The sequence below is a fragment of the Octodon degus genome, unplaced genomic scaffold (assembly GCF_000260255.1).
Source record: "Octodon degus isolate 3935 unplaced genomic scaffold, OctDeg1.0 scaffold00212, whole genome shotgun sequence".
NCBI classification, from domain to species: Eukaryota; Metazoa; Chordata; class Mammalia; order Rodentia; family Octodontidae; genus Octodon; species Octodon degus.
The window spans coordinates 500,695-513,842 of NW_004524788.1; positions in this window are offsets into that span (position 1 = coordinate 500,695).

Here is a 13,148-nt window from a genome sequence, read left to right on the forward strand (position 1 = left end):
TCCTTCAAGCTTTATGGTCTTCTGTCAATCTGGGGACCCCTCAGAGCTTGATCATGGCAATAAATTGAAGAAGGAGCCGAGAGTGAGAAGTTAGATGACAACAGAGGATGCAAAGTCAGGTCCATGTTTGCACTCTGCTGTGTCACTTCTGACTTCTGCCACCTAGGCCAGAATGCTTCACTTTGCTAAGGCTCATTGTTTTGTCTACAAAGAAGACTAATGAATCAATCACAATATTATTGTCATTTCCATTTTACAGGTGGGGAAATGACACAGAGTAGAATCATGAGCCTTGCTTAGAGTTGGGCAGGTGCTGAGGGCCAGAGCCAGTGCCTATCCCCAGGTCTCCCCAGGGCTCCAGGTCAGTTCTTCTGAACATGCTCACTTCTGTTGGGCAAATGAGGGCAGTACATGAACAAAGACTTGGGTGTTGTTTTCAATAGCCAATGTATATAAAGTGTACCTTAATATAGCTTAATCATCTTATATATTTTAAGACCTAGTAGTCTCTGTTGATGTGTGCTTATGATTACTGACTTCATAGGAATTTACATAATAAGTAAATGAGTCTGGTGCTCGCAAAATAAGTTTTTAAAGGGGAGTGAAGAGAGGAAGAGGGAAAAAGAATTGAGATGTGTTATTTGCATGTGCCAATCACCCACAATGAATGTAATCATTATGCGCTGCAAACATGTATTAATAAATATTTTTAATAAGCAAAGCAAACCTCACCCACTTTCTCAGCTGTCTAAATGTCAGCCTTGGCCCCTGTGCCTGAGTGCTGCAGCCCCACCCCCTCCACCTCCAAGGTTAACTGGTGGATCAAGGTTGTTGTGATATTTCCTTTATCTGGCACCAGTTCAGCAAGAGGTGAAAGAATCTCTCTCCCTTTCCCAATTAGAACCCCCCAAAGTCTGTGACATACTTTGAAATCTTCAGATAAAGCAACTGCTGAGAATATCATGTATAATTTGTTAGGAACCAACACAGGCATTTTGGATTCTTTGCCTTTTAAATGTGTTGGTGAAACAAAGCAAAAGCAAGCAGCTCTGTTCTTTGATTTCTTTTTGAAAAGACCCAGATATTTCAGATCCTATTTATCTTATCTCCATTTCTGTGCTCCATTTTCTGCTGTTTCTTGCACTTGTTCTGTTTGCTTATTCATAGTACATTTTAAATCATTTTAATCAGCAATGAAATGTGAAGGATGCACTGGTTTTTAGCCAAGGTTTCTTGTTTTGTAAACCTATTAAAATGTAAGGGAGAAATAATACAAACTCTGTATTACTTTTTCCAGTCAGACACACAAATCATAAGCTTGCTTTTTCTGGTACACATTTCCCATAAATACTTCCTGTTTCCAGTATCTCCTGGATTTGCTGACTTACTTTCATATTCCTCTTCCATTTCATTCATTCATCAAATATCTAGAACAACCTACTATACACTTGGGATAAAGGGCAGACCCTGGGGACCTGCAGATGCATAAAACCCAGAAGAAGCACAGAATAAGAGGAGGTTGGAATTAGGCGATGCAGGTTTCTCTTCATCTGGGCTTTACCATTTTCCAGCCATGTGACTTTAGCAAGTTCTCTAACCTTTGTGAGACTTGATTTCCTCATCTGCAAAATAGAAATTCATTGCTGGTACATTGAAAAGCAATCCGTACCTGGTGCTGAATGAATAGTGGATATTAGTAGCTTCAGCATGGTTTCTATCTTTAAAGACAGATCTAATGGTCATCACAGACATGCTATGCTACAGATGCAAGGGCATCCTTTAGTGTCTGTAAGGTACTTAGTTGCAGGACACCTACAGACGCCGAATTCTGGAGATGCTCGCATCTCTCATATCAAGTGGCATAGTATTTGCTTGTGAGCTTCACACATCCCTCGGTATGCTTTAAATCTCTAGAGGACTTATAATACCTGATTCAAAGTAAGTGTTGCATGGGTCATTGTTATGCTGTATTGTTTAAGGAATAATAGCAAGGAAAATTGTCTGGACATGTTCAGTAGAGACGCAAGTGTTTCCCAATATTTTTAACCTGGATGAGTTGAATCCAGAGGCTCAGGGCTTGGCAGAGGGAGGGCCAAGCATATCGCTGAAGGAAATTATTTCTGCTAAGCGCAAAGGATCAAATACAGTAATGCTCCCCAAAACATTGTATATCAATGCCAGTAAATCAGAAAACATTCAAAACTAGTATAAAATAATACAATAATAAGAAAGAATATTACCTATGCTTTTAAACTTATGTTAAAAAGATTTCTAAGAATAACTATATATTGACATGAGTGAATGTTCACGATACAGTGTTAGGTATAAAAGTCAGGAACTACAACTCGTGTGCCACATAGGATCAAATACACAGTTTTTCAAAAAAATATGTGTATCAAATTTTTAAAAGCCTAAATGGTATTTTTCTCTTTGTTTTGGGATTAAGTGTCATTTTCTTTCTTTATTGCTTTTGGTATGTGGCATGATTTTGACCCCCGAGTATACATTGTTTTTGTAGATGGGAAAGCAAACACAAAATATTTTAAAATCAATAGCACTTTCCATTCCCTAGACGCTACCATTGCTATTTTCATAAAAAGTACTAAAACGTGGGCTCATCTGAAGTGCACTCCCCCCTCACCAACACCCACGTGTGGTTGCGTGTGTCCTACTGCACAGAACGACCCTGAGAGCCAGGACTGCTCCCTCCATGATGGCCCCGTTCTGTGCTCCGGGACCCCGCTCAGCCTTAAGCCCTGCTAGCAGCTGCTTGCGCAGCTCGTTTTACTAACATCAGCTTAGCTTGCTGAAGGCGCAGGACCATGGCCGGCTGTGGCTTAAAGCTGTGCTCACTTGCTTCTGACCCTCAGAACACCCTCGTGAAGCAGCCATGCTGTGCTTACCCCAGGGAAGGTGCTAAGAGACACATAAATTGCTGGCTGACTTTGTCACACAGGCATCGCAGAATGCCCTGGGGTAGTGTAGCCCAACACACATCGAGGCTATGTGGTACACGCATGGTGTAGCCTGCTGCTCCTACCCCCACAATGGCAGAGCAGCATGAGGTTAAATCCATCACAAGCAACACAATGCAGTCCAGGGTATGAGGTGATTGTGGTGTCATACAATGCACTGTTTCACAATAAACATGTTTTATAAGTAAAAGAACACACTGTAAAATAATAATAAAAAAGATCTGCAAAAAAATAATAATAAAGTGTGGTAACAGTCACTTATTATAATCGTTGTCTTATATGCCAGACTTATGCATAATTGTGCTCTGCTTTTATATAACTGGAAGGGCAGTAGATCTGTTTGTTTACTCCAGCATCACAGCAGACATGGGAGAAATGTATTGTAGTTCAGCACTGTGACAACCACAGAGTCACTATGTGAAAGAAACTGTTCAGCCTCCGTGTGATGGAACCACCAACCTCGACTCAGGTGTCATTGTATGTGCATGACTGCACTTTATGCAACTTTAGAAATGGAAACACTGAGGCTCCGAGACATGAAGCGAATTGCCTAAGGCCGCAGCAACAGAGACTGACCCCAGATCTTTCTAGTCCCTGAGCCTATTTCTTCCCTGTATTTCAAGTCATCAGGCTCTCATGGGCTCCAGCCTCTTCCCGAATGGCCAGCGGCCCTCTCCTGATTGTCCCCTGCCCTGAGTTCATTCCCCCATCTCCTTGCTGCCCACTGTCTCAGCTTCTGCCCATCCACAGCACTCCCTTTTTGCTGTGATCCCAGCACCTTGTCTTTCAAAGGCAGATTCAGGCTGAGTGGGTGTTGGAAGAATTGTCATTTTTAAGAGAGCAGAATAGGAAAGGAGACAGGAAAGCTTGACAAAGCGACAAGGAACAGCCCAGGAAAAGGACTAAAGTCAACATAATTGGCTCAAAAGAGATCAAATTCTAAGGGACAGCCCCTCTGTACTGCTATGACATTAAAACTGTGCTAATGGCTTCAGCCTTTTCTTCAGTAACATCAAAACATGAAGTATTTTCCCTTGTGCAGGGGGAGACATGGGAGAACTTGAAATGGGGTCAGCACCCCCTGGAAAACCCCTGGAAGCTGGAGACAGCACGTGGGGAATTCCACAGAAGCATTCTCTGTCAGGCATTGCTGGGATTCTTGCCTCTGGCCAGTAGAGTCCCTGGAGACACTGAATAAGAATGAAGACCTGTGTGCTCTCTTTACTTCTATGAAACGAGGTCTCCACCTGTTTGTTGCTACTGCCTGCTAGTATTGCATGCTTTGTACAAATGAGACATGCAAAATTTATGTGAGATCCTTAGGGGCAAATCTGAAAGACTGCCATCAGGGAAGAGGACTCTACTTGGAGGTGTGCCCGCTGCTGTGTGTCCAGGTGGCACAGACTCTATCTCAGTAGCAACCATGTGCATCATTTCCCAACTCTGCTCAGTGACTTTGCTCAGTCACTCGTAGGTTATCAAGGAGATAGGTACACCATGGAAACTGGCAAGTGTGCTTACCCAGAGCTAGATTTCATCTTAGAAGCCCAAATCCTCTGAGGTTCCCTCATGCGTAGACTTCACTTTATACACATTTGTGGCTCCCCAAATTCTCTCTAGGAGCTGTGAAGTCTACTTATGCTCTGCTCCAGCCACTCTCTTGACCTCCATCCCCAACTGTGGCTGCCTTTGTGTGTCTCTTTTTAGATGCAACACTCTCTCCTAAAAGGCAGCTCTGTCTCTAGGTGCCCATCATGGTGCAGGAGGCTATCATCCCCAAACCAAGCTGGTAGAGTCACTCTGGAGCCTACTTGCCTTAAAAATTCTTATAGGCCATGAGGTCCCACTGATTCTGTGTTGTACTACCTTTAGCCTCTGCTCCATTCCCCTATAATTGCCTTGTCATCTTTGTGCTTCATCTGCTTGTCACAAAAAATCTGCTTCTCTCTATCTTGAAAGTATTATAAAAATAACATACCTACATGACTATTTTCCTACTCTAATCCCTCTGATAACTTCTCATGCTAATGAGCAAAGTAATAGTCAAGCCTCACAGCATTAAGAGTACTCATGATCCTGACCCTGCCTGCGTTGCCACTGTCCCTACCCCAGGACCCCCTTATGCATGAGCCACAATCCCACCAAGAGAAGTTGCTGCAGTCCCTACACCCTCATTTGTTCACTGAGTCACTGCATGCTTACAGAAAGGTATCATGTCTATTTTCTCCTCTGATCACCTTCTCATTCTACAGAATCCTGCTCAAGCACCTCTTTTTCTATTAAGTCCTCTTGGAACTGTCCTGCGCCTCTGCGGAATGGGCTATATTATCTCTGAGGAGGTGACATTTGAGTTAAGATCCGAAGGATACACAGAGACCACTATGGAAAGCTCAGGGGAAGTGAATTTCAGGTAGAGGAAGAAGAAAGTTTCCCCTCATTGGCTGCATATCCTGCCAGGCATTTGAAAAGGATTCCCATGTCCAGTTCACATACCAGCATCCCCACCTGCAGTCACCAAGTTGAAGCATTGGGCACTGGGGTGGTGATGCCAGCTCAGATGCTGATACTGTGCACTCTGGAAGTCACCAGGTGCCCAACGCCTGGTTTTCCACGGGCTGTGCTGCCTATGGGGCCTTCTCAGAAGCACGGCCTCTCCTTTCTCCCCAGCCCCTTTGCTTTTCTTCACAGAACTTCTCACCTGATGCTTCATCTCTTTTTTTTAATGCATCAGTTATTTAATTAGGTTCTTAGTAAGAAATTTAGAACACTAATTTATGACAGTAAATTCCATGTCAGAGCAAAAATGGATCGCAGGTAGCCCCAGAGCCAACAGACAGCTTTGATTTTTGCTAAAATCTGAGTCCACTGCTTTCTGATCCACCTTGTGCTGCTCTGAAATCTGGTATCTCTCTTTCTCGGTGCTGAAGATCTCACCCTGCTGGTGTCTGGACTTCCACAGCTTCTTCTTGAAGTAAGCATCAGTGAGGTGTTTGGGGATTTTCACTTTGCTGATGTCAATTTTTGTAGAGGTGGCAATGACAAATTTCTGGTGTGTTATTAGTAGAGGACCATGATTAAGGCTAAAAGGCCCAGTCACAAGTAGCAAGCCACTGGCCAACTGCTTCAGGAAGACCACTCTCTTGCCTCTGTGACGCCTGATGAGGATGATCAAGATGGTGCCAGGAGTGATGCTAAGTCAAAGTTTCCTCACTTGCTGACTGAAGGGTTTCTTGCCATGGCTCAAGAGCTTTTGGGGCACATCTTCAGGAAGATAGTGTCTAGGTATTTTTTGAAGCTTAACCAAACAGGTACCTCCATTCTTGTCCTCACCTACTGGTTTTGTGATCATAGCAAGAACTTTCTCCTTCTTTTTCTTCTCAACCTTTGATTTAGTAGTTGTATACTTTCTCTTGAACAAATCCTTTCTGGAATACATAGCAGATCAGGAGTGTGTACCAATTCCTCTATCCAGGACAAGATTTCGGCTGCAGTGGGACTGACTCTTCTTGGACTGTTTTGCCTTCACCCAGTCTTTTTACCAGTACCACTGGCAGAAACCTTCTTGGCTTAGGATTTCTTCTCTTTAGTCTCTGGCTTCTCAGTTTTTTCACCCACCATCTTGCAAGATGGGAAAGACTTGATGCTCCATCTCTTTATTGGAGGGTGTGTGTTCTGCATTCTCCCTCAGACCCAGTGAGTGCTCCCTGGGGCAGGGACCCTCTTGCTCCACTGTTCCCCTGGCTCCTAGAAAGAATGCCTGGCCCATTGCAGAATAAGCAATGTTTACAGGCTATTAATGTCTTCCACTCCAATTTCATGGTTCTGTTGTAAAGAGAAACATAAAGTATGTGCCCAATGAGCTGTTTTTTAAAAGAAAAGTAGTGCAGTACCCATCCTGTGCTGGCCACTCCACCCCACCAGCCCCATGCACCTCAGGGTGTATCTTCAAGGTGGTGTCTATGAGCAACAGTCCTTCTCCCTGTGTGTTGCCATGCTGTTTCCTATCTTTACATTCAGTGAGCAGTGCCACCTGGGCCTTAGGGCTGTGTGTCTGCTGTTGGGTGACAGCCTGTGGTGCGTCACCATTGCCTTAGGTGTACAGCTTGCTAGGAAATCAAAGCGCTGCAGTCCTACTTGTGTGTCTTTTAAGATAAAAGCCAATACAAGCAGAAAAATGATGCACACTCAGAAATCACCTTTTGCAGCTGCTCAGACTACAGAAAACATTGTTGGGGGTGGATGAAGGAGGGGACACAGGAAGAAATAGTGGTGTGAGATGTTGGGTCTGAGACTCCAACCTTAGACAAGGGTACAGCCTTGTGGAAGTCAGCACAGGGCCACAGCAGGTTCATTCTGCTTGAGAAAGCACATCCATTGCTTTCACTGATGGCTCAAGTCCTCTCAGCCATGTCAGCAAAGGGCCATTGCCAATGAAAAAGGTGGCATCGAACTAGTGGCAGAAAGACACAGAAGGGAAAATGCCAATGCAGTCAAGATTTCCCAGTGATGGAATGGCCCTTCCACATACCCATTTGCAGACAAGAAAAACAAGAATCAGAAAAGTTAAATGATATAAAGTGATATTAAAGTAGAATAGAGATCTCTTTCTTTCTTTCTTTCTTTCTTTCTTTCTTTCTTTCTTTCATGCAGGGTCTTGCTATGCAGCCTAGACTCATAGTGATCCTCCTGTGTGAGCCTCCTCGGCTCTGGGATTGCAGGCATACACCACCACACCCAGTTTCAGTGGCTGGCACAGCACAATGTGCTTGAGGTTGAGGGACCTGTATGGTATGCAGTACCAGGGATTGAACCCAGGTCCTTGTGTTTGCCTGGAGGCACTTAGACCACCAAGCTATCTCCACAGCCCTGAACACAGGTCTTTTTTACTCCAGGGTTCCTGAGATTTCCACCTCACTCACCTGCTACATCAAGAGATTGTGAGGTTAGAGGTGGAGCAAGGACCAGTAAATAATAGGAAGCCAGGGGGCAAAGACTCAAGAAACCAGACAGGGCAGGGATGACTATGTCTCCTGAAAACCAATAGATAACGATCACTCCGATTCCCAGTACTGCCAGGCACATGCAAAACCAAAACTGCACGAGCCTAGCCTGCATCCAGCTTCACCTGCATTGTAGTTTCTCCCCAAGCCCCCACCAAATGGAAGATTTGGGGTAATAACCTTCCTTCTAAAAACCTTGTATGCTCAAAAACTCTCGTTCTTGATAGGCTGGCTAAGTTGAGCACTTGGTTGGGCCACAACTCTTGTCAGCCCCCAGCTATAGGTCCTCTTATGCACCAGACCTTCAGAGACCTAGTATTTGCCCTGCTATGGCCGTGAGTTCTCACTAGCTCTCACCCACCCTGTGGACTATGTCTTCACTTCTTTTGCTTTTAGTAGATCTTACTGTTGTTACTCCTTTTGAGAATTCTGCTCAGTTCTTTGCTCAAGATACAAAGAACCTAGAGAGAACTTCTCTGAGATTCCTTTATCCAATAACAATAGCACAAATTCATTCCTCACCAATGAAAAGTGCCCCTAAGGGCCATTAGTGGTAGTATTTTCTGAGTCAGAATTGGAGGCTCTCAAGGGCTGTGCTGGTGGTTTCCCATGTGACCACAAGAGGGCACCCAAACCTCACAGATTCCAGGTGGGATGATAAAGTTTAAGACCAGGGAAAACCCTACCCTCCCTGTACCAAGGCTTCACTGTAAACCGAGAGCTTCCCATTTCCTCTCTATCTCTTCTTCCCAGTCTGGTTCACACCCCACCACACATTAGGTGTAGGAGCAACGGATGCCTCCTGCCCGGTGGAAGGTTCAGACCTCCACAGACAAGCCAATGCATCAGACTGGGATCTGTCCGTGGCTGGACTAAGACCACCTTGGTCAGCCCCAGCCATAACATCACTTAACATATGCATTATTAGGCTGGTCAAATAGCTCAGCAGATTAAAGCAACTGCAAACAGGAACAGGGGCTGAGGGTTCAATCCCTGGACCTGTCCTACGGGTCCCGCTCGGGGGGGGGGGGGCGCTGAGAGGACAATTGAGACTGGGCATGGTGGCATGCGCCTGTAATCCCAGCTTTTGGGAGGCTGTAAACAGGCAGATCACTACAAGTCCGATTTGGCAGTGAGACCCTGAACACCCTGTAGACACTTCCCTAAAATTAAAAAAAGAAAAAAAAATGCATTCTTGGGCTACATGGCGTGGTGACCAGGAGTCTGCATTTGTACCAAATGGAGAGGATTCAGAAGATGCATATAGATTAAGGACAGCCTCATCCAGCTATTGCAAGGCCTGAAAGGTGAGCTACTCTACCCAAGTTGCAGTACCACAAGCAATGGGGCCGTGCTGCACCCCCAGCCTGTCCAGGGTCTGCAGCTGAAGCAGCCAGCTGAGCCTGAGCCAGGGTTTAATCCCTTGGGACACATCTGTGGACAGCAACCCTCAAAGGGTAAGCCCCTGTGTTCTTGGGTCAGTATTCTCACAAGACCCCAAGGATGAGATTTCTGTGGAGGGAATTTCTTTATTACATTTCCAAGTAGATATTAATGTTCCTCCAAATTTGAGTTTAGAAATCATTTTAGATTCCCCTTTGAATCAAAAACAAGGACACACTGTCCAATGATGCCTGATACAATTTGTTCTGAAGTTTTCATGTTGAAAATTAAACTTTCAAATTCATTTTGAGGTATATGGAGGTAGGGCTTGGAGAAGGTAATTGAAATTAGTTGAGGTCACAAGGGTGGACCCTCCATAATGGTTTTAATAATTTAAAGAACAGGAAGAGAGCTGAGTTAGTACACTTGCTGTCTTGCCACATAACACTTGCCACAATGCTATGGTACAATAAGTAGGTCCCACCAGATGCCAGCATCCTTGGGCTTTTATTCCTCCAGAAAATAAACATACATTCTTTATAAAGTATCTAGTCTCAGGACCAGGGAGATGGCTCAGTGGAATAAGTGCTTCCCTGGCAAGTGCAAGGACCTGAGCTCAATCCCCGGTTCTGAAAACAAAGAAACAAACAACAACAACAACAACAACAACAAAAAAACAGTGTCTGGTCTCCATTTCCATTTTTGTTACAGAAATGAAAAAATGAACTAAGACAACACCCTCCTATTTATAAAGTATCCCCACTCTTTGTCTAGTATCAGGAGTCTCTTTTCTAGAACATTCTAATTGAGCCATTTCCATTGCTGCAGTGTTAAGAGTACAGAGACCGTGAACCCTTCATCCACCAGAAAACCAGCTAAGTATGTTTTGAGTTTCAGCTTTCTTCTTAATACTCAGGGAAGGCCTAGGAAAGGTAGGCCTTTTGTCTTGAAAAGCAATGAGAGGGAGAAAGAGAAAGGCAAGAGAAAGAAAATCAGTAATCCATGAGCAAAGGTGTGAAGTTTTCTGGAAGATTCCACAGAGTGGGAATCACTTGGAATCAGACCCCTGTGGAAATGGTGCTATGAATGCAGGGTTCATGCCCTCAAATTCTAAATCAGGAGTCAACTATAAGAGAGAGAAACAGACAGACATGTTTAGCGTTCTAAATGTGTCTAGCCTTCAGGCAACACTCCACCTGCTGAGCAAGACCAGCAGAGGGATTGTCCAGGTGCAAAGCAAGTGCTATTAAAATGGTGCTGTTTAGGTCCCTAAATTTTGAGATGACCTGTTAATGTAATAATAGACAAAATGATGTAGCAAAGGTTTATGCCTCACTCACAATGTTGCTCAGTGAAGATTGACAAGAGAGGTAGTGTTCTGCTCCAGCAGCCTACAGGGACTCAGTGTCCTTTCATACAATGGCTTCTTCATCTTTTAGGGCTTTGGATACCCAAAGGGTTTCTACAAAGCCACACAAGGGACAGAGACAGTGGGGAGGATTGGTGGAGCAGGGACCAGCAGGCCTGAAAATGGTCCATAACTAAGTTTGTCAAGAACCCCGTTAAGCAGCTTTGTCCAACTGAAAGCTGACTGGAGAATCCTGGATCCACATGTGACCAAGATAAACAAACATGTGGGTTTGGATGACCCACCATTTATGTTATTTAAAAACCAAAATAAAAAAGTTTTAACATATGGTAATGACTGACCAACTCATTTAGAAAAATATTTTTTAAAAAACCATTTTTGCATTAAACCAGATGTCCAGTCAGTGAAATTGTGATATAACTTGACATAGGTTTTGAAGAGTGAGTAGGAGTTTGCCAGGCAGAAGAAGGCTGTGACTCTAAGCAAAGGATCACAAAAGAACACAGAATATAAAGACGGTCATAAGAAAAACAGAAACACAAAAAAGAAGGCAGCTAAATTCAGGTTCCTTGGCCTCAGCCCCTGAATTATCTGCTGCAGAGGAAGTCCAGGTCATTTAATAACAGGAGCATTTAGACTTAAGCCACTTTGAGCTGGGTTGAGTCATTTCCAAATAAACTAGTCTTCATGAATAATTTAGGATTACACAGATCAGACTCATAGTGATCCTCCTGTGTTCAGCCTCCTAAGTTCTGGGATTGCAGGTATGCGCTACCATACCCAGCCTCAATCACCATCTCAGTGTGCCCCCACAGGTGAGCGTGGCACGGCACTCTGGAGACCAAACCACATGCACTGTACTCTGCCTAAGCAGGCATTTTGGTCTGCTAAGTTATCAGGATGGCCCATGAATAATTCTTTTGAAATTCTAAGAATCTTTATTTCTAAGAAAATAAGATCTATGACACCACCCAAGTTGAACCTCTGAAAATGTGGTGGACAACTAGATAATATAGTTGCATAAAGTATCCTCCATCAAGTCTTTATCATCCACCACCAGCGTGGTTGGGTAGTTACTCTGTTGCCTACTCCTTGAAGGCAAAGCATTTTCAACTCTGAACCCCATTTTCCCAGCTCTGATGGTGGTCCTGTAAGGTATTGCTTAGCGACACTGCAGCCGTCTTAGTTTGGATGAGTATACCCCATGGTGTTTGCACAATGATTAAACTGCCTAATGGCACATTTATCTAGCTATATCTCCAGGGCTAGGTAATACAAACTGTATAAAGACATGATCGTGGAATGAATTGAGGAAATGAAAATATCTGATGGAAATAGTACACGTAGATGAAGTGAGATTATCCATGCAGCACACAGTTACTGGCACATACTGTACTAGGTACACCAAGAAGTAACTATTGTGATCATTATTCATCCTCTCACAACCCCCCTGCCCCTCCAAACACACACACATTTGTGCACTGAAATTTTACCTAAGGCATAAGTGAAAAAGAGAGAAGAGGTCTTGCCTTGTCCGGCACAAAACAAAACTGCCAATCACAATTTTGTCACATGCTCTCTTCTAAAAGGGCCCTTTCCGGCCACAACACCATGGAACATTTTCCTGTTTGCCTTCCACAAGACACCAGATTCATGACTTCCTCTCCCCTTGGATCCCCTCCTGCTCACAACACTGTACACCCAAAACCCTCTACATGCTCTGCCAAATGAGAGGCCTCCTTCAGCACCACTGACATGAGGTGCCGCTCACTCCTGGTGACCCTACCAATGGCCAGCAGGCTGGGTAGCACTAGGCTGGCTTGATAGTCCAGGGTTTCTGAAGCAGAAGCAGCCTCCACACAGCCTCCCCAGGGGCCGGCAGGACAGGACATCAGTTTCTATCAAGGACTGAAGTCTAACTCTTGTCGACATGTGCTGTGGGGTGCTCATGGGCTTCCTTGCTCCTCCGCTGCCCTCAACGCTGACCTCTCTTTCACCCCCCTCCCTTGTCTTAAGGACTCTTCAGGATGTCACATCAGGGGAATGCCAAGTTGTCAACAGAGGAGGTGGAGTCTCAACGAGCTTTAATGGAACATTAAGTCTAATCAAAAACTGACAAAAAGAAGAGAGGCCTAAGGCCTGTTCCATACTGGGAGATATTCTTTCTCCAATAAAGAGGAGAAGTCTGTGATGACAGGGGGAGTGGAGAAGCAAAGAGAAATCCTTCTAATGTGCCAGATGTGCCTTGACAAGTCATGTGTCCAGTTCTCCACAAAGCTCTGAGACAAATTAAATGTTCCTGATGAATAGGAAGTGGGAATGGCTGTGAATTTTGAAACTAGGAGGAGCTGCCAGACTGTGTCACAATAACCCCAAAATGGGTCCTCAATGACTTTTGGTCAGACATGTTGGTTAACTTAA